The sequence below is a fragment of the Amyelois transitella genome, chromosome 12 (assembly GCF_032362555.1).
Source record: "Amyelois transitella isolate CPQ chromosome 12, ilAmyTran1.1, whole genome shotgun sequence".
NCBI classification, from domain to species: Eukaryota; Metazoa; Arthropoda; class Insecta; order Lepidoptera; family Pyralidae; genus Amyelois; species Amyelois transitella.
This window is the reverse complement of record NC_083515.1, coordinates 3,485,696-3,505,714: the sequence shown is the minus strand read 5'-3', so window position 1 is coordinate 3,505,714 and position 20,019 is coordinate 3,485,696. Positions and strand designations below refer to the sequence as shown.

Genomic DNA, 20,019 nt, shown 5'->3' with positions numbered 1-20,019 from the left:
TGTCAGTCCATCTACTGGGTGACCTGCCGCGTTTAAGAAAGTAATTTACTTACCGAGACGTGGATATAAATGGCTAGGATGCGAGATTGGACGATGGAGGATATACATTGTCTATTAATAAAAAGTAAGAGTAATAATTACAATACCAGCTGTTGATTTTATTCCACTTAGAACAGCCCTCTTTTCAGAATTGTAGTCACAGCATTTTAAATAAAAAAAGCAAAACAATTTATCTCCTATTCCGTACGCAAATTGATACATTAATTATTTTTCGTAATTTAGTAATAATGTAATTCTTTTCGCTGCAGTCAAGAAGCAGGTTTTGTCCTTTTTTGATAAACAAGCTTACTAGAGAAGAACTTTTTGCTTCGACGTTTTTTGAAATGAGAAAAAAAGTAGTTTTACAAGCGACAAATAAATGAGGAGGCGGTGATACCCTGCCTCTAGCCTCCGAAGTATGTAGTAATAATATATTAAAACGTTAACAAGCTGTCCACGTTTTTTTTTTATTTACTAAATAAATAAAATATTCTTAACAACTCGTGAACACAAAAACTTCTCTACACTCTTTATATAATGTGGAGGATTATAATTTATACTAATATTATAAAGCTGAAGAGTTTGTTTGTTTGTTTGAACGCGCTAATCTCAGGAACTACTGGTTCGAATAGAAAAGTTCTTTTTGTGTTAAATAGACCATTTATGGAAGATTTTAGGCTATGAAACATCACGCTGCAATTATTAGGAGTGAAGAAATAATGGAAAATGTAAAAAAAACGGGGAAAATTATTCATCCTTGAGGGCTTCAATGATGCCCAAAATAACTTTTCCACGCGGACGAAATCGCGGGCACAGCTAGCTAAATTATATGGAAGATTATAATTTCATATGCCTCATTTCAAATGAGATTGCATCTTCCCAGTCGCAAAGTCTTTGAAAAAGGATATTCAAAATGCCTAATATTTCTTCCGTAATATAAGTACTAAATCTCTGTTAATTTAGTTAGAAATGATAATTACCAAGGAAACTGTTCCTAAGGAATGTTACTTTCGCAGGAAATTGGCAGCAAAAGTAATTGCTGTTTTTATGGCCGGTATGAAGAATAATAATTGCAAAGAGAGAATCATGACCTGAAACGATGTTCAGAATTTGATGCCTAATCTGTGCTATAAACTTAATACTGGGTAACTCCTTCTGGAAACTTGCTTTTCTGTTCGATTCAAGTTTTGGGTCCGAAGGTAACCAAAAAAAAAACCGAGACCTTTCTATCTGATAGTAAGGTAGATAAAAAAAGAATAGGATCATTCAATCTCTTTCCCAAGGATGTCGTAAAAAGCGACTAAGGGATAGACTTATAAACTTGAGATTCTTCTTTTGGGCGATGGGCTAGCAACCTCTGCCTATTATGATCTCAACTATATCAATTAGCCGAACGTGACCTATTAGTCTTTTCAAGACTACTGGCTCTGTCTACCCCCAAGGGATAAAGACGAGATTTTATATATGTATGTATGTAGTATTCAACAAAGTACAAATATTTGAAGGTTTGAAGCCGAAACTTTTGGTGGACGGGCATATTACCTTTGCACCAAGGATTTGTCATGTACTTATTTCATGTTATTCGTATATTTTACAGTCAATTCGAATACAAATTCATAAAATCCGACATGAACATTGAATTAAACTTAGTTTATAATCTAATACTCCCCATTGTTAAACATGAAATATAAGCCAAACGCGTTTAGTACACTAACAATGAAAGCGGGTATGGACTGCACATGCAGCTTTCAATAGCCCGCAATAATCCTTAAATAATACACGAAGACATTACATTCAATGTAACCTGTTCCGGGCGGACACAAAGTTTGTGGTACACCTTAGAATAACTAATGAATTATGTTTAGAGTGCAAATATTATATTATAAAGAATGACAAACCATAGCCGTGTGGTCTCCGGCACCAGTACAAAAAAGAATAGGACCACTCCATCTCTTTCCCATGGATGTCGTAAAAGGCGACTAAGGAATAGGCTTATAAACTTGAGATTCTTTTTTAGGCGATGGGCTAGCAACCTGTCACTATTTGAATCTCAATTATTATATCATTAAGCTGAACGTGGCCATTCAGTCTTTTCAAGACTGTTGACTCTGTCTACCCCGCAAGGGATATAGACGTGACCATATGTATGTATGTATGTACAAACCATAATAATTTATGCGCAATTTTTTTTTTAATTATGTTAAGTTTTGGTTAATAATTTTAACATTACAAAAGAATAGAATATGTTATGAACTGAATCACTCAATTTGTAGAAATTTACCTTATTGATTTTGAAAAGTAATGTATTATCATATTATAATAAGTGTATTTTTTTATTTTTGGAAAAACAATTCGTTCAATAATGTTAAGAAGGTGTTGTGTTATATATTGTTACATAATATTACATACATTAAGATTTTGGAAAGCAAAAGAATTATTAACTTTTGTTTGTGAAGCAAAGCAAGTTAATTTTCTTTTGAAGAAACAAAGAAGTTTACTGCCATTCAACGATAATATTTTTTATGAAATTAAGTTGCTAGCGCACGCTCGCCATAATTATAGGAACATACATACATATGATAACTCTATGTAACCCACCCTATAATTTATTACTTGGTCGGCTTAAATTCAGCGATAAGTGCATTTTATCAAGTTTATCTTAGCTCTATTGAATATTAATTGCAAGCTGCAATAAATTATCTATTTTTTAGAAATTTGCTTTCTGTCAGAACAAGAGTATGAATCACTCTTAGATTTTTCAACTGTTTAGATACATTTTTTAGAATAAACTAGATGTGCCTGCGACTTCGTCCGCGTGGAATAGTTATTTTGGGGATCATTGAAGCCCTTAAGGATGAATAATTTTCTCCGTTTTTTTTCACATTGCAGCGTGATGTTATATAGCCTTAAGCCTTCTTTGATAAATGGTCTATTTAACACAAAAAGAATTTTTCAATTCGAACCCGTAGTTCCTGAGATTAGCGCGTTCAAACAAACAGACTCTTCAGCTTTATAATATTAGTATAGATAAACAGGTAAATTTTGTTAAATGTAAATAATCTACAATTTGTAAAGGTATCGTTGTCCATTAGAAAATATTTGTATTCTGATTATTGAACAATAACTGTGATTTTGGTTCAATTCCTTTCCTGTAGAGCCAACCAAATTTGAAACTATTGACTTGAAAACTAGTGCCTTTTCATTATATGTGCATGTATGTTTTTTTACATTTTATATTACATATTTAAGACGAAGACGAAGACGAAGTAAATAAAAATTAGGGAAACTATATGATGCAGGGGAAGAATTAAAAAAAAATCACTGCGGTTTCTTGCTGTCTGTATAATAATTTGTTTTACATTACGATTTTTTTTTGTTAAGTAACGAGTCGAGTCCATCTCTTTCCCATGAAGTCGTAAAAGGCGACTAAGGAATAGGCTTATAAACTTGAGATTCTTTTTTAGGCGATGGGCTAGCAACCTGTCACTATTTTAATCTCAATTCTATCATTAAGCCAAATAGCGAACGTGGCCATTCAGTCCTTTCAAGACTGTTGGCTCTGTCTACCCCGCAAGGGATATAGACGTGAACATATGTATGTATGTATGTACAAACCATAATAATTTATGCGCAATTTTTTTTTAATTATGTTAAGTTTTGGTTAATAATTTTAACATTACAAAAGAATAGAATATGTTATGAACTGAATCACTCAATTTGTAGAAATTTACCTTATTGCTTTTGAAAAGTAATGTATTAATTATATCAGTATGTATGTAAGTAACGAGTCATTGCGTTGGTCTCGCTTACCATCTGACGCTCGTTAAATAAATCTATATAGTTTATTTTTAAGAATTCAATAAAATTAGATACGTAGTTACGAGTATAAAAAGGACTGTTAATGTCAAAGAATGTTTTTTTTAATGTTTTTAAATGAATTTATATAAACGGGACAATTATATAGAAATTAAGACTTGAAGTTAGTTCGAAACTTGTGTTACGAGATACTAACTCAACGATACTTTATTATAAAATAACTACTTATATAGTTTATCATTTTCATAAATATTTTCTGTGCACATAAATTGAAAAGTTCATAAATAAATAAAATACAAGTTAATGGCTTTTCTTAATTGTATGAAAATTTCGACAATACTTACAATGTTTTATGACGTTTTATTCGTAATGGTTCATAAATAATTGTCGAGAAATTACTTCGCCTATTTCCGGGACTTTTTTGGACAACATAAAAAGTTCCGTACTGTAACATTCTCCAATAAACAACACTTCACTATCACTATATAGTATAAAGCAAAGTCGCTTCCCGCGTCTGTCCCTATGTCTGCATGTTTGTATACTTATTATATTAGATCCTTAAAACTATACAACGGATTTCGATTTAATTTTTTAACAGATAGAGCGATTCAAGAGGAACATTTATCTGTATAAAGGCTATCTGCATGAAGCCGGGGCGAGTCGTTAGTAGATACAAAATATATCGATAAACCATTTCTTTTTTAATTCGGGTTTTGATTCTCTGCGAAAAGTCCAGGTGTCATTAAAGAATTTTCATATAAGTTTAAGTTAACAATAATAAATATATTTCCATAAATCATCAAGTTATTTAAAAACTGCACAATTACAATCAGGTTCTCGAGCATTGCAGTAACTACTAGTGTTGAGGGATAATATATCGATAACGACGGATGGCATTAATAAAGCTCTATCAGATTTACACCGTAACAACGTAATAAATAGCTTATGCCGATGTACAGTGGACCTTATATTAAATTACTTTTTATATCGTAGACGTACCGAAGATGGAACTTATCCTTTTCTATATTACCTGCTTACAAAAGACGACTAAGGTTAAAGTCTGAAATTTTAAACTCATATTGAATAGTCCACACAAGTATAAGAACAAATCTTTTTCATTGCGTGATATCGAAAGCATAATTTCGAATCCGATTAAGCCCTAAAATGTATGACTATATTCGCGGGAACTGCAAGTTAATAGCCTATGTTATTTCCAAAGGTCTATTTTATATCTGTGTCAAATTTCGAGAAAGTTATTCCATTAGTTTTTTAGTTTATATGTTCAAACATACAAATCTAATGATTGGTGTGAATGTGAATAAAATAATAAGTTTATCAAAGGATATTGTAATTTTAGGGAAATAATTGAACGCCTTAAATTGTGCAAACAGACTTCACTTGTACTTCAACCAACGAGACTACACAAAGCAATAAGAGTGATTTTCGTCTACTTTCTTCCTCCTAAAAAGCATACAATTTAATATTGAGTTAATAAAACTTTGAAAAAACTTAACTCAATTGTCGAAGAATCGTGAGCGACCGCCCGACCGGCCGATTAAACTATTTGTCTTTTTTTTCTTTTTCATCATAGTTTCGCTTTCACTGTCACGTAAAGCAAAGTTATGTTTAGGTAGTGAACATTTCAATTTTGAAAATGCTAATGCGTTTTTAAATAATATAATTTCATTCGCATTAAGGTCGTGTTTATAGAATTTCCAAAAATAAGTATCTAATTTACCTATGTCGATATTCCATAAGTGGTTGCAAATTTAAAAAAAACGTACCTAATACAAGCATTTGTTTTTGAAAATCATTGCTTGTCATGATAATTATATAAACTAAAGATTAAAATTACCTATATTTAATATGAGCATAGGTGCTTGATATATTACGGTTTCCAATTAAAAAAAACATGCCTGTTTCGTGAACCACAAGTTCAAACTATATTGCAACTTTTATATAAGCTACGCACATTGCTTTAATACTAAACTATGCTTTGGTGGTGAGGTAAAATATCGTTAGGAACTTGCACATTTGGGCAAGTGGATGTAAAACTACTAGCTAAATTGAGTGGAAGGTTGGGGAGGTAAGACAGGAGTCGCTTCGTGTAAGAACCTTAATTACCATAGGATCGTAGTCAAAGCGGACCAAGGGCTCCTCTTCAGAGAGGTAAGGCCACAACATGAACTTTTAATATAGGGATGATGATGCACAATATTTTTTTCTATCAAAAGTATGTACCTACCTAACCTAATACGAGGTAATTGTTTAATATTGGCATTTCTATTTAAAAATACACATAAAATAAGTCAACATAGTTTAATTACGTACATATTTAATTCAGTCGGTGTTTCTCGTGTCCGTTAAGTAGTCGTAAGTAATCCATCACATCTTCAAATTAGCTGTATCATCTTTGTTACTCGTGCGACTAAACGGCTGTCATGTCGTGGTTATGAAATAATTGGTGCATCTAGTGACTGTGCACTCAGACTAGTAGGTAGTTCGGTCATTGACCTTCGTGAGTAAGACCGGTTATTGTTCTACGAAATGAGTTAATATAACATTTTGATGGACTGTGAATATAGAGGTATTATGGAGTACGTTACATTTCAAGAAGAGCGCGCATTAAAAAATAAAATAAGTGCGTTTCTATTCTCTCTGTTCTATTTCTATTTGTTCTGTTTATAAATTGGTAACTGTGTATCTTTTTCTAATTAGAAATTGTAAAAATCGATGTGTTAACACAATCTTTTAAAATAAAAACTTTTTGTATTAAAGTTTTATTCCAAACTAATGGCATTATTTGCTTATCAAAATATAATAACGCTTAATGATAATTGCTAGCTTTAGTAGTTATTCGATACCTAAACTACTAAGAATCATTCAGTGGAATTTTTTTCATTGCACACTATAGGTATAATAAATACCAAGTTAGTATGGTCGAATATTTGAGTGACGGCTATTTTTGGTCTATCCATGTGAAGTTACACAATTAATCATTGTATGTCGTAATTGTTGTAATATTGCAAGGCATTCAAGAGTTCAAACTGAGTTATTTTTATTCTTAGAAAGTACCTTTTGTTCTTCTGTCTTATACATGATTTTAATATTATTAATCTTAATTAAAGGCAATCCAATCATATGTAAAACTATGGGAAATTTTAACCTATTTTAACATACCTATACCTATAATTATCTTTGAATCATTACTATAATATTTAAGTCTTTGACATTGTTTGTCAAATGCATGTATACTTGTAGCCACCTGACCATCTGTGAAAGGGAAATAAAAAGCTTTACCTTTTATTAATATATATATACCTACCCATTTAATATCCACTCTTACGTAATTTTGTTCTTGAAGATCTATCAAGCGAGAATGCTTGTAAAAATTAAAAAAAAAAAATAATTTCAGTAGTCAAATGACTATAATATAATTTACTTCAGAACTTTTATGCCAACTTGCACAACAGGTAATTTCACAATCCCACATCAGATTACTGCTCGAATGAAATGTCTTATTCAGGGCTGCAATTGAGTTCGTCAGTGATCCAAGCCGTCACAGTAATTGTAAGGTGCTACACTACATGGTTCGGTATCTTCACAAGTGCTAGCGCAGGAGTCGATGATTTAATCATTGTGTCAGTTCAATGTTGGATGAAGATACAAAAGGATTAAGTATAGTAAAAACTTTATTTATTTGGTAATTTCTTATACCAAATATTTTTTTTTGTCCAACGACGAAGGATATCGACAATTTTGTAGTTAATTATTCAAATTCAGTCATTCAATCCGTCACAGTAAGGATCAAATTTGTTATTCGTGTTGCCACAGCATTATTTTAAACTTTATGGCGGTAAAACTATTATACATCGCTTTGAAAAATTTGCACCTGTCTTCGAATTGTTCATTAAATCACTTCTATTATGTTAGTTTAGAGACTTTCTCTGCATGTGGATATCTGGAGCACATAATTTTTGGAAATTAAAGTGTGCAAATGACTGTAAAAAAAACTATTTATACAGTTCCATAAACAAGCAAATTAAACTACATTTAAACATTGCTTGCTAAAAAATAACAGTACTGATATTTTTTTGCAAATTTGCATCATAATTATTCGTCTACATTACCGACTAAGTATATAAACCTGTTTTATTTGAAAAATTAACCGTTTATATTTGTTGTACCAATTCATAATTGCATTAAATTTGAATTTAATAACTTTATAACTTAACCAAACAGTTTTACTGCTAAATTTTATTGTAATTACAGTAGTATGGTGTTGAAAAGAATTAGCCACTTTTTATGCTTTTATTGTTATCATTATATTGTTATATTATACTCGAAGGTCACGTTCAGCTGGATGGCATATTGATGGAATTGAGATTAAAAGTAAAAGAAGAACGCCTAAAAGAAGAATTCTCATATTTCGTGGACTTCGATTTATTTCAAGTCCCCGGATCTCTCATTACATAAGGGATAATAAATAAATAAATCCGTAAATTGTTCATGCCTCTTATTTTATTAATGACAGAAATATTTGGCTTCTTTTGACTTTAATTTTATTTTCTTTCGTGTTTCAGATATATTCGTCAGATATTGCAGAGAACAATAATACAACTGTCACAAGTAAGTATCATTGTTTAATATGTTTTAAAAAAAATGCTTTCATTTCATTTATCTTTACTTGTCAATTACATTAACCGATGCAGTTTCTAAAAGATAAAAAAAATATACGGACGAATTCAGAAACCTCCTCCTTTTTTTCAAGTCGGTATAAAATTAGAAACCACCCTTTTACATAAAATTGCCTTTCATCAATTTTTATTATTAACTCGTATTAATGGAATAATTAGACATTTAACCTTATCAATTTATCGCTTTTTATAAGTGTTACCTATCATTTATCGTTATTTATATGATAATATCTTTTCATTCGTAGTTAACTGTAATTTTATAATAGTGTTGAAATATCAATTGTCACAAATTAATTACTTCACGGTTTTATATTTGCAGTAAGTAATTTTTTTGAAGTTATACGAACATGATATTTTTCTCTCATATTATCCCTTGGGAAAATGATAGAGTTGTTCTATTCTAAGCTGCCGTGTGGTTCCCGGCACCAATTAAAAAAGAATAGGACCGCTCCATCTCGTTCACACGGATGTCGTAAAAGGCGACTAAGGGATATATGCTTATAAATTTGTGATTTTTGTTTTAGACGATGGGCTAGCGACCTTTTACTATTTGAATCTCAATTCAATCATTAAGCCAAACAGCTGAACGTGGCCTATAAGTCTTTTCAAGACTGTTCGCTCTGTCTACCCCGCAAGAGATATAGATGTGATTATATGTATTTATGCATGTAAATTACCGAGAACCACACGAAACTAATAAAGTTTCCGAATCCTTTAGCTACCGTTTACGTTCGTTGACTAAATGAGTTCGTAAGTAAGTAAATTAAGTGTCAGTAGCTCAGTCAGTAACAAGTAAACGCAGCATGAGACTCAGTTCGAACTCAGCATGCATCTGATTAACTACTTTACTAGATATGAACCTGTAGTTATAATTTTACTAGCATGGCAGAAGTAAATGTGAACTATAATATATTTCGTTATATACATATGTAAACGTTTTCTTTAAATCCAATGTTGACTATGTTTCAGGCAAAATAGAATTCTACTACTATAGGTCCACATAATCTAGAACAAGCTTTTATGCTTATTATTTTTTATACATACATACAATCACGTCTATATTCCGGGGTAGGCAGAGCCTACAGTCTTGAAAAACTGAGAGGCCACGTTTAGCTGTATGGTATAATGATGAAATTGAAATTCAAATCGTGACAGGATGCTAGCTCATCGCCTGCAGAAAGAATGCCAAGTTTAATAAATTTCCCTAAGTCGCCTTTTACGACATCCATAGAAAAGATATAAAGTGGTCCTATTCTAAAATGCCGGAAACCACAAGGTATTTCATATATTTTCTAAAAATCAATTACTGTTTTACCAATTGTTTCTCTTCCCGCGCAGATCATAAATGTCAATCAAAAGAAAGGCTCATAAACTTGGGATTCTTTACGACCTGTCGCTATGTGAATTTCAATTCCACCATAAAGACATACAGGCGAACGTGGACCTTCAGTCTTTGAAGGCTCTGTCTACCCCGTAAGGGATAAAGATGTGATCATACGTAAACTGAAACGGGACAGCGTTAGTTTTTTCGCGCGATAAAAACGGCATCGCGCGTGCAATGCGATGGGGGAGAAATGTGTTACAACGTGAGATATTACATCTCTCGTCGTAACATCAAAGTTTATTAACCTTATTTTTTAATGTAGTATCATTGTTTTTGCATTATCTTTATACTTAATTGCTTACTTTTAAACATGTATTTTGATTATGATTGATGACAACACTGTAAATTAAAAAAAATATATATCTTGATATGTATGGGACAACAATGCTCTTACAACATCACGGTACTAAATTAATAATAGGATGTGATAATTGAGATCGTCTTATTGTTGACAAACATGTTTTTATAATTGCAACACTATAATTGGCACTATTTGGTCTAGGTATATTATTTACTATTTTTTTAATACTATCTGAATTTTTGACTGTTTGTGCCACAATAAATGAACTGAATGGCACTTTAAAATAATTTCTTATGGATATCATATGAGGCGACTAAGGGAATAGGCACATATTCATCTAGTACAGGCTTCTATGCTGGATTGGTAGCAAAGGAAAGTCAATCAAGGGAAAAGCTTAAAGACTTGGGATTCTTCTTTGAAGCGATGGGCAATTAAGCCATACAGCTGAACGACGCCTTTTAGTCTCTTCTAGTTAGTTTCCCCTGTCCTCCCCGTAAGGAAAAAAAGACGTGAAAATATGAATTTATATTCAAAGTCAAAATACTTAATTTTCTATCGCATCCTGCAAAATTAACTTTAATTAGTACTTAGAACACTATTTTTAACTCAATATAATGCAGTCTCAAGCTATGTATAATAACTGTTTCAAATACAATAATTTTGTTCTTATGGCTGTATTATGCATAATGGTTACAGCGAAATAGAGTTTAATGGGAGGATTAGAGTTTATGTTTGACCTGTCAAATAAAAAGGAAATAATGCACTTAATGTGCAAGCCGCCATGTTTGTTCCAATAATTTGCACAAAGCAACGGCTATTAATTCTAACTATAGAATTTGCCTGTACATAAAGTCCTTTCTCGCGAGAATGTCGTCAATTCCTCTTTTAGAACACCCCAGTATTAGGGCTAGCATTCCATTTCTTTTAAATTTTTTTTTGGCATTAAGAGCAAACAAAAAGACCCTTCAACGGTTTTTCCTAAAGTATGAAACTTTAATTGACATCAATTCAATGAAGTCAAAGGTGTAATCTAATGCAATTAAACTAGTTGCTAATAATTTTCATGTTAAAATTATTCAGAACATTCATTTGCAATGTGAGATTAAATACGGTACCTATTCATTTTTCTTGCTGTGTGCTAAGCTGTTGCAAGCTTCTTGTACAATATTTCATACTTACAAAAAAATGTGCATTATGAATTTTAGTTTAATGATATAAAAACAAAATCTAGTGTGACCTAGTATACTTATAAAATCTATGCAATTAAAATAAAATAAAATAATGCTCCAAATGCTGTTCTGTGACGAAGAAAAAACAGGCTAATAAGTCTAATCTAGTGTAAAATGAAGAGGAATGTCTCGATCTGTTATTTTAAATAAACAATTTCTTAAAAACTACAGCGCAGTACAAAAGCCGCAACCTTAATCACTTCATCCACATTTTATTCCCAGAGATCCGATGTTGACGCTATCTGAATCTGATATCAATGCTTCGCACCGTACTCCGACTTTAGGGCCCCAACACACTTGGCGTCTTTCTAGCTGCTGCAGTGCAGTTTGTTACCGCTTCGTTGTTAAACCATACGTTTTGACAATTATTAAGCGATATGAAGTAACCTATAATAATGAATAAAAATTTTGAATTTTTTAGCGTTGTGTTGCTAGCGCCTACATGATGCGCATCTACCTGTATAATGCACATTATACAGGTAGATGCGCATGCGCAGTGTCGACGCGGCGACGACGGTTGAAAGACGCTAAGTGTGAGGCCGCTCTTAAATATTAACAAATTGTCCATTTACCATGCCTTCCCTATTCGACAGTACACAGATCAATATCTTGTTGCGTGGCGCTATCTGTAAAGCGGGCACTTGATTTTTATTTTTTAATTGTTTTTAACCGGTGTAAGATGAAATATTGTGGTGGTTATGAAACGTTTGGTAAATATGCTTCCATAAAAGAAAACTCTAAACTTGTGACTTATGTCTTGGTTTGAGTGCGCCTGTTTACCTGTTTACTGAATCGAATCTACTCGTATCAGGCAGAATCGACTCAAATAGATTCAGCTGATGCCAAATTAAGGATGTTAGTTATAAATACTTGTCAAGACCCAATGTTATTTGTAAATATTCGAGACCGACATTATTTAAAATCTTGACTGGGCAGGGAATCGAACCCAAGACATCCAGCGACTACTATTACCACAAAGACTCCCAAGTAATAATAAACGGTTTTCACTTGTTTCATACGGCAAGTAGCCGTAAACTAGAATTTATTTACAGGATATTTAAATAAATAAAAGTGGTCATTTTTCACTAAGTTAACAAATGATTTGTGAAGTATTTTAGCGAAAGCATTTACACTAAACGAATAGTATAATAGCGCGAAGTAATAAATGCCTAGTACGGTAGTTACAAATCGTCTAGGTTTTTATCTCTCTCAGTTTCTTGAGAACGTGAAAATATAAATCACCACTCACAGGTTTCTTTTTTGACGCTTTAATTTATTTTATTCTCAAGTTTCTAGCGCACTCTCTCTCTAGTTGTTAATCTTAAGCACTTAGATATATAAGTTACCTCGTATTTGAGTAATTATTAAGAATTAGAAATTTATGCAAAAAAGTAACGTTGAACTTAATGATCAGTTAGAAATGGGGATTTTTGTACATAGGTGCGTTTAATGTGAAACGTTGTCACTGTAATGAAAAAAAAAGGCCATATTGTTGATTTATAATAAGTTTAAATGAAAATTGTTTTACCTATATAAAACTAGGTGCAAGTGTTTGTAAAATTTTCGGCAAATACATTATGATCAAGCTTTTGTCCTGATGGGTTAGGTAAGAGACGTAAATCGTTCCAATTGCCACCAGCCCTGGATACTTTGAATTTTAAATATTTTATGATTGCAGATATGTGCAGTTTAATTAATTTCTTATTTTATATGTTTATGTTTAATTTTTATAATTACAGATTGTTCCTTTGCAAAGTTAATTTAAATTCGTTGATAAAATAACGATTTTTTTAGAGGAGGAATTATCATAAACGAGTGCCTCACATAACCGAGATGAAGAAAATTATTCTTAAATATTGTTGTCTCTTTCCAACCCAGTTCAAAATAACCGCAAGCGAATACTACAGGTACTCACCACAAATCTGCAACTTACTTTTAAATTATTTTGTGATACCTGCGCATGTTTTATAACTTCCTGAAAATTAAAGTTCCTAGATGTTATTCAGCCACTTTTTTATACACTGAGATATTGCCTCACCTTTTTATCAAAAATTGACAAACAAATATATTAAATAAATACTTACTTTCAAACCTCAGCAAAAACAATCCAATTTTAACTAAAGAATAAAAGGTAGATTGTCTATACTTTAAATCGAGTTTCCAAGAGCCGTCGAGTTCATCATGAGTTCTGCACCTGTAGTAGCAATCCGCGGTCGAGTTCCAGCCAGTACGAAGGCCGCCGTAAGGCCGGCCGTTGACCGCGCTATTTATATCGTAATATGAGTGGCAACTAGGGCTGTCTGGTCGCAACAACAAATGGCCGGACAGACCTGTGAGTATGGCCTAACATTTGGGTAAATTAATTAAAATATACCTATGCGACAAATCACACAGATAGCCCAAAGTATGTTCAGGACTTTTGGGTATTAACTCAAAGACACTTTATTTTATTAAATACGTAAACGTACAAGACCCAAATTTCCATCATTATCTGACCGGCGATCCAATCTGGAACCCTTTAGTTTAGAGCGTGAATCCGACAACTTTGCTAAACTGGCATCAATAAATTAGTCAAAAAGCCGGATACCTTCCTATTTTTTTTTTCATTCCTTTAGATATTCCGGTACATAACGATGACTTGCTCAAATGGAACTATTGATCGCGAGACTCAATGTCCAGTATAAAAAATCCTAACAAAAGTCAGACTGGCCGGATATCGTAAATTTTGTTCACACAACCAAAAAGCCTCATTATATCCGGCTTTAGTCAGACGCCTGGCAACCCTAGTGGCAACCTGTTGTCAGATTCAGAATAGAGAAACTGGCGTCACAGAGTTGCCAGGAGGCGTGGCCTGTGAAATGTAGGCTACTATTATTGTCTTTTGTTAATTATTTTTTATAGACTTTAACGAGAAAACGTTTAGTGTTTTTTACTGTGCTTACTCTTGTTCCACTGATTGATGAGCGAAAAGAATGATAAATTTAAGCATCTATTATAGATATAGAATAACATTAATCTCCTGTGTACATTATGCTTTTTTGTGCTATTTGCTTTAATTTTACACAGCTAATTTAACCCTTATCAATAAATAAAGTCTATTATGAAATCCTGTTTTGATTTCCTCGCAAACTTTTTTCATATTTTTTTTCTGGCGAAAGGTCTTATAGACCGGTCGGTGTTATTTTTGAATAATAATTATTCTTTTTACAAAACACATTTTCATTTCTTAAATTAATTTTTGGATATTTTTCCGTAGCGCTATTTATACTTGGAAATATTCAATTTAATTTTTTTGTTTTCCTACCAAACTTATCTATTACAATGTATTTATTTATGAAAAAAGTAATATAATTAAATATTTCACTTTTAAAATTTATTTTCAGGGTTAATTAATTATAGTATAAGTACATTTATAGTTTATTTTAAGTTGCTCCTACAATTTTATTGTTAATATGATTGATATCCGCCATGTGGCATGGCGGATCTGTGAAATCGGTTAGTCTGTGTAAAATCACTGGCGTGCGGTCTATAATAACTGACTCATCATTGACTGCGCTGCACCAGAACTTAATGCAAGCGTGAACTAGCCACTATATCGATACCAAATTATTGAATTATTACCAATCGCGTTCGAATTAGTTGTAATTGACGTGAACATGTTACTTAATTGAGAGGTAATAAAAAAGGAGGGGAGATAAAAAAGATTTGAGTATCGGTTGTCGAAAGGCTGAGATGAATAAAATCCTATAGCTTAAAAGAAGAATTCCACGTACGAGTATATAAACCGTTCCCTCGATTGACTTTTACAGTCTACATGGGAAGAGAAGCAGCTGGCAGACACTATATTTTTTCTTTCTTCCCCACTAGACCAGCAAGAATAGGACCACTCCATCTCGTTACCATGGATGTCGTAAAAGGCGACTAAGGGATAGGCTTATAAAATCGGGATTCTTTTTTTAAGCGATGGGCTAGCAATCTATCACTATTTGAATCTCAATTCCATTATTGTGCCATACAGCTGAACGTGACCTTGTCTCTGTCTGTCCCGTAAGAGAAAAAGACGTGATTATATGTATGTATGTACATTACAAGCGCGCATAACGAGCAAACATAACTTCTAGTTCACATTGAGAAAGCACTCTCATCATTTTTAACAACCGAGATAGCGAGAATATATTATGAGAATTGTTCTTTAAACATGTCCCTACTATCTTTTTATTACTGAGCCTTTAGAAATTATAGAGAACGCCCACTGTGACGTACAGGTTTTTCGTCACGGACATGTAATATTTTGTACAGCAAATTTATTTGTATTGAGTACTGGGTTTTTCAATATTTTTATAAACCCTGTAATGTTCATCAAAGTAATGTTGTTTTACGCAAAAGGCTTATAAAATTGGGATTCTACTCTTAGGCAATGGATTAGTAACTTATTATTATCTGAATCTCAACTCGTCTTTTAACCATCCAGCTCAAGGTGGCCTTCCAGTCTATTCGAGACTGTTGACTCTGTCAACCTGGTCAAGATGGGTAAGGTGTCCATTTAAAACACACATAAAAATGACTATTGACTATTTTAGAAGTTCTGTACATTAGTTTAAATACTAACCGATGATCTTACGGTGATGGAAAACATCTTGAGGAAACTTGCACATTCGGGCAACTGCATTTGTAACCACGATCGATCCAATACGGGTTAAGTTCCCCTGCAAAAGTCGCGGAGGTCAGATAGGAGTCGCTTCGTGAAAAAAACAGACTCACCTAATCCAGGATCCATGGTCATTGGTATCGCAGGCTCCTCTCTAGAGTGGCGAGGATGTAACCGAGACCAAGCCTAGACCGAAGGAAGAAAATTGTTATTAGTCAATATCCAATAACACAAACGTTTACCTTGGCTTGTTGTATCTTTATCTTTTATCCATTTCAACATAAAAGCATAAACTAAGATTTCTACAAGACTTAGCCACAAGTAACAATTGCGATAAATAAAAGCAACAAGCGACATTGAAACGGCATAACAATCTATAGAGCCCACATTTAATACTCTTGACAATCATTGGCTAGAGTTTTCATCCACTTTCATTCAGGCTCACAATACTCCTACTTAGTTTCTTATTACATTTCTTAACACGATCAGGGCCTTACTCTGAGTAACTAACGTATTTCGTACGTTCGTTGCTACTACGCGATAATAACGTTGAATAATATTTGGGCTCTGATCATATATTTGAGTATAATATAAAACTTTTGAAGTGTGAGTACTGATGAATGTGCCGCAACAACTTATAGTACTTGTTATCACCACCATCAGTCACTAAATCTGTCAACAGTTTTTATATTGTACCTCAATTTTGGCTATTATATGTGAGCTTTACAAATTGCCGAAACCTGCGTACGATGTATAACGACGACATATAATTTATTTAGTTCCAGTACATTAAAGGATTTCAATCTACGAGTAGTGACACACTGATGTCACAAACATAATGTATTATATTCATAGCTAAATAAAATAAACTAAAACCAAATATATACCTAATCTTAAAGAAAAAAATAAAATAACAATTAATACTTAGTATAAAAAAATCCAAGAACACCGGCTGCATTAAAATTGTTTTATATTTTTAAAAGGAAGTAGAAACGCGGAGAAAGAAATGACAGCATGTAATATTTTGATTGGAGGAGAAAAAATTGATCAAGTAAAGGAGTTTGTATATCTAGGATCAAAGTTTACATCAGATGGCAAGTGTGATAGTGATATCGAAAGGATAGTGAACGCGGGAAACATGGTGAATGGAGCTTTGCGTGCCTTTATGAGCAGTCAGAAACTATCCAAAAAGGCTCGACTGGCTGTATATAGGGGCGTGTTGGTCCATCAACTTAGTTTCTCTGAGTATCTTCTAATGATAGCATAATGTACTATATGTGTATGAACTAAAAAAGGTACTAGGTTCAATCACTTAATATAAGTGACAATTAATCTTAATTGAATATTGACGTTGTAGTAACAAATAACTGAAATAAACAGCAAACTAAGAAGCTTTAATTAAATTTAAGTGTTAATATATAACAATATCTCTGTTTTTGAATTTTGACAATATATTTGGTTTGTTTTTTTTTTCAGTTTACTACCTGATTAGTCATCAGTTTTGAGAATCTGTACCTACACGTTACTTACACATATTTATATATATCATGTCTTGATCCCTTTCGTGGTAAATGGAGTCAGTAATCTCGTTAATTCTTATTCAAATAATGAGAAAACACAAATCCCAAATTTAAATAACTACTCTAATATTTTGTTACTAATATATGAAAATAAGTACCATAATATCTCCACGGTTTTCGTGTTGACATACTTCACACTTTTTTGTATAAAAAATTTCACACGATGTTAACCTGTCTTCTAATATGAAAATCTCAGAAAAATAATGGCGAACTCGATAATGATCAAGTTTTACGTACAATAGAAAACTTTTATAAAGTTTATCATTTTATTGTGAATAGGTTCATATATGTTCATATATCTATATTTTTTTTTATGACGCTGGTAAACTAAACTAAAAAACAACAGAACATACTGATTTATTTGAATATATTATTATCAATAAAAAATAGTATAACGAGCTTTATTAAAAAGTCTGAATACATTGAATTTGAAGCAGTATAAGTTTGTAAGTAAGTAACTCTGTAACCTATAGTTTTGATTGAAAGGTATTTTTGATGAATGAATGCATTGTATGCACGAGTGATATAAATAAATTGACACTAAATTGAAGAAAACATCTTATCTGGCATCTGTTGCAGCCCGAATTTTTATTTCACGTTATACGACCTCTTTCTTCGGCATCTCAGTGGATCTCCAAAATAGCCTCTATAATACAAATTAATCTCAAATTATCCATAAATTGCCATTGTCTCAAAACCCTATATTTAACATTGCGCAACGCAACCAATTTCGAAAGTACAATCGAAAGCATTTATCAACATACCCAGATTTACTGCAGATTCGCCTCTATTATCGCGTCATAGAGTTCTATGGAGGGTAATTTGATAGGCGGTTGACTGTACCAATAGGATGCAATTGATTTTCATTACACGATCTAAAATTATTGTGTTTCAATCGAATTGTTCTATGCGATTGCAATGCACATCGGTATAATAATACAATAACGAAACATGCAATTCTGATTTCCCTTTAAACTTTTACCGTTTTCTCTTTAAATTCACTGAAATTAAATTATGTAGTTTATTGTTGTAGTTTGTTGTAAAAACTCCCGAACAATGCATTAATTTCACTTAATAATTTATTTTCGTTTTTGCTTTGTAATTTTTTTAAACTTTACTATATTTTCCTGACTCTTTACATTGAAGAGTAGGTGGTATAAAAGTCATGTAGCATAAGATATCAAAAAACGGTGGTTACTAAAAATGTCATGTCAGTAATCACTGTATGCAAAATTAGCTATAACTATTGCAAAGAGAATTTGTGTAAATGGTTAAATAGAAATTATCGAGTAATCTCGGTTCAAATCCTTGTGAACTTTACCGACTTGACCTACTTTAAACGTAGGTTAACGCGACTGATTTGTGATAGGTACCTAGAACGCATGAGCTTTAATTATTAAGGAACGACCACAGATATCGGAATAAAACGACTATTTAATTAATGTGTGTAAACGGGAATAAACGCGAACATACCGTTGGTTTTTCTGACGTCTCGACCGGGTGTCACCGACCGTGGTAACAGGATGACTGGTGTACCGGGGTGCTGGTTTCGTCGGCGCGGTGGATGCTGGAAAAACATGTAGTGAAGCCTACCCCTAAAGGAAAGCGTGATGTGTGTTTGCATGTGTTTCATCAAATATTATATAATATGTGGAGGGGAAGTGGGAAGGCCTAGACGAACGAACTATTTTGATCAAATTATGGACGTCCTGGCAAAGGGTCAGGTCACGAGTACCCGAATCTGCCGAGTTTGCATGAAGAGAGTTATGAATGTGGATGAAGCGAAGAACGTATGCAGAGATCGTAACAAGTAGAAAAATGTAGTCTCCCCTCCGAGAAAAGGCGTGATTTTATGTACGAGTATGAATATAAAATGTCTCACTCAAATTAATTCTTGCACTCGCTCATTAACTAAACATAATAAAAACAATCTCATGGAAAAATCTTTATTACAAGTGCAATTTTTACATTGAAATCTCGAGAAAATAATTATTATGATGTTACTGAACTATAATTAGGCGATATTAAGCGCCGTTTAATTTAGTGTTTCTCATAATTTGATACTAAAACGTTGTCAAAATGCAAATTAAATTAATTTTCTATTGTTTTATTTAACATTAAATTTTGTGACCTCAGTAGTTTATTCGGTTGAAATTGTGCAGTGTACCTATATTTACAAATCCAATTAGAACCAAAATATTTCTTCATTCTTTAAAAATGCCAGGAACCAAAATGGTTTGGAAATGGTTTTTTTTTTCCTTAAAATAACTATTTAATACTAATATTAAAATAGAAAAATGTGTATTTTTTACTTTTTCACGATCT

At 32.5% G+C, this 20,019-nt stretch overlaps 1 protein-coding gene across 2 annotated transcripts in view; it reads left to right on the top strand.

The window, feature by feature from the left end:
* LOC106142397 (uncharacterized) overlaps window positions 1-20,019 on the top strand; it is an 89,604-nt gene that overhangs the window by 41,138 nt on the left and 28,447 nt on the right. Inside the window, exons 1-2 of one of the 2 annotated variants that reach the window (XM_060946800.1) lie at window positions 7,308-7,538; window positions 8,439-8,484. The gene's annotated coding sequence lies outside the window, so the exon portion shown is untranslated. Of the gene's footprint in view, window positions 1-7,307; window positions 7,539-8,438; window positions 8,485-20,019 lie in introns of those variants that run through there. The other variant, XM_013344144.2, reaches the window with a different exon arrangement.